The sequence below is a fragment of the Arachis ipaensis genome, chromosome B1 (genome assembly GCF_059453495.1).
Source record: "Arachis ipaensis isolate K30076 ecotype BB chromosome B1, ASM5945349v1, whole genome shotgun sequence".
In the NCBI taxonomy this organism is placed as follows: Eukaryota; Viridiplantae; Streptophyta; class Magnoliopsida; order Fabales; family Fabaceae; genus Arachis; species Arachis ipaensis.
In genome coordinates, this window is record NC_142436.1 from 121,107,893 (window position 1) to 121,110,836 (window position 2,944).

The following is a 2,944-nucleotide window of genomic DNA, read 5'->3' on the forward strand; positions in this document are numbered from 1 at the left end:
TCTTCTTTGTCATATGAGCAGGAGCAAGGACAAGAATATTCTTGTTGAAGCAGATCCAGAACCTGAAAGGACTCTAAAAAAGAAAATTAAGAGAAGCCAAAATAAAACAATCCAGAGACAACCTTACAGGAATTTTCGAACAGGAAGAGGAAATGGCAGCCGAAAATAATAATAATGCAAGGAGAATGCTTGGTGACTTTACTGCACCTAATTCCAATTTACATGGAAGAAGCATCTCTATTCCTGTCATTGGAGCAAACAACTTTGAGCTTAAACCTCAATTAGTTTCTCTGATGCAGCAGAACTGCAAGTTTCATGGACTTCCATCTGAAGATCCTTTTCAGTTCTTAACTGAATTCTTGCAGATCTGTGATACTGTTAAGACTAATGGAGTAGATCCTGAAGTCTACAGGCTCATGCTTTTCCCATTTGCTGTAAGAGACAGAGCTAGAATATGGTTGGACTCTCAACCTAAAGATAGCCTGAACTCTTGGGATAAGCTGGTCAAGGCTTTCCTAGCCAAGTTCTTTCCTCCTCAAAAGCTGAGCAAGCTTAGAGTGGATGTTCAGACCTTCAGACAGAAAGAAGGTGAATCCCTCTATGAAGCCTGGGAGAGATACAAAGAACTGACCAAAAAGTGTCCTTCTGACATGCTTTCAGAATGGACCATCCCGGATATATTCTATGATGGTCTGTCTGAATTAGCTAAAATGTCATTGGATACTTCTGCAGGTGGATCCATTCACCTAAAGAAAACGCCTGCAGAAGCTCAAGAACTCATTGACATGGTTGCAAATAACCAGTTCATGTACACTTCTGAAAGGAATCCTGTGAATAATGGGACGCCTATGAAGAAGGGAGTTCTTGAAATTGATACTCTGAATGCCATATTGGCTCAGAACAAAATATTGACTCAGCAAGTCAATATGATTTCTCAGAGTCTGAATGGATTGCAAGCTGCATCCAACAGTACTCAAGAGGCTTCTCCTGAAGAAGAAGCTTATGATCCTGAGAACCCTGCAATAGCAGAGGTGAATTATTTAGGTGAACCTTATGGAAACACCTATAACTCATCATGGAGAAATCATCCAAATTTCTCATGGAAGGATCAAAAGCCTCAACAAGGCTTTAATAATGGTGGAAGAAACAGGTTTAGCAATAGCAAGCCTTTTCCATCATCCACTCGGCAACAGACAGAGAACTCTGAACAAAATACTTCTAATTTAGCAAACTTAGTCTCTGATCTATCTAAGGCCACTGTGAGTTTCATGAATGAGACAAGGTCTTCCATTAGAAATTTGGAAGCACAAGTGGGCCAGCTGAGTAAGAGGATCACTGAAATCCCTCCTAGTGCTCTCCCAAGCAATACAGAAGAGAACCCAAAAGGAGAGTGCAAGGCCATTGACATAAGCATCATGGCCAAACTTATGAGGAGAGGAGATTACGTGAATCCCAAGGAGGAAGACCTCCTGGGACGTCCAGTGATCAATAAGGAGCTTCCCTCTGAGGAACCAAAGGACTCTGAGGCTCATCTAGAGACCATAGAGATTCCATTGAACCTCCTTATGCCCTTCATGAGCTCTGATGAATATTCCTCTTCTGAAGAGAATGAGGATGTTACTGAAGAGCAAACTGCCAAGTTTCTTGGTGCAATCATGAAGCTGAATGCCAAATTATTTGGCATTGATGCTTGGGAAGTTGAACCTCCCTTGTTCATCAATGAACTAAGTGATCTGGATCAACTGACATTGCCTCAGAAGAGACAGGATCCTGAAAAGTTCATAATACCTTGTACTATAGGCACCATGATCTTTAAGGCTCTGTGTGACCTTGGTTTAGGAATAAACCTCATGCCCCTCTCTGTAATAGAGAAACTGGGAATCTATGGGGTGCAAGCTGCTAAAATCTCATTAGAGATGGCAGACAGTTCAAGAAAACAGGCTTATGGACAAGTAGAGGACGTGTTAGTAAAAGTTGAAGGCCTTTACATCCCTGCTGATTTCATAGTCCTGGATACTGGAAAGGAAGAGGATGAATCCATCATCTTAGGAAGACCTTTCCTGGCCACAGCAAGAGCTGTGATTGATGTTGACAGAGGTGAAATAGTCCTTCAATGGAATGAGGACTCCCTTGTGTTTAAAACTCAAGGATCTCCCTCTGCAACCATAGAGAGGAAGCAGAAAAAGCTTCTCTCAAAGCAGAGTCAACCAGAGCCTCCACAGTCAAACTCTAAGTTTGGTGTTGGGAGGCCACAACCAAACTCTAAGTTTGGTGTTGAACTCCCATATCCAAACTCTAAGTTTGGTGTTGGAGAGTCTCAACAATGCTCTGACATCTGTGAGGCTCCATGAGAGCCCACCGTCAAGCTATCGACATTAAAGAAGCGCTTGTTGGGAGGCAACCCAATTTTTATTTATCTAACAATATTTTTCTTAGTTATATGTCTTTATAGGTTCATGATCATGTGGAGTCACAAAATAAACAAAAAAATCAGAAACGGAATCAAAAACAGCAGAAGAAAAATCACACCCTGGAGGAGCATCTGCCTGGCGTTCAAACGCCATAACAGAGCATGGTTCTGGCGCTGAACGCCCAAAATGGGCAGCATCCTGGCGCTGAACGCCCAGAACAAGCATGGTTCTGGCGTTCAACGCCAGAAATGGCAGCAAATGGGCGTTGAACGCCCAAAATGGGCACCAACCTGGCGCTGAACGCCCAGAGTTGTGTGCAAGGGCATTTTACATGCCTAATGGGTGCAGGGATGTAAATCCTTGACACCTCCGGATCTGTGGATACCACAGGATCACCTCAGGATCTGTGGACACCACAGGATCATCTCAGGATCTGTGAATCCCACAGGATCCCCACCCACCTCACCCCCTCTCTCTCCATTCAGGACCATCCCTTCTGTTTTCCATTCACCACTCCCATCCATACACACATC

The 2,944-nt window shown here is 43.4% G+C and overlaps 1 non-coding gene across 1 annotated transcript; it reads right to left on the minus strand.

Moving 5' to 3' along the window:
* Positions 1-548: 548 nt before the first annotated feature.
* On the minus strand, positions 549-656 carry LOC148578161 (small nucleolar RNA R71). Its single transcript, XR_015902803.1, has one exon. It is a non-coding gene; the product is annotated as a small nucleolar RNA R71 (small nucleolar RNA).
* Between the last annotated feature and the right edge of the window lie 2,288 nt (positions 657-2,944).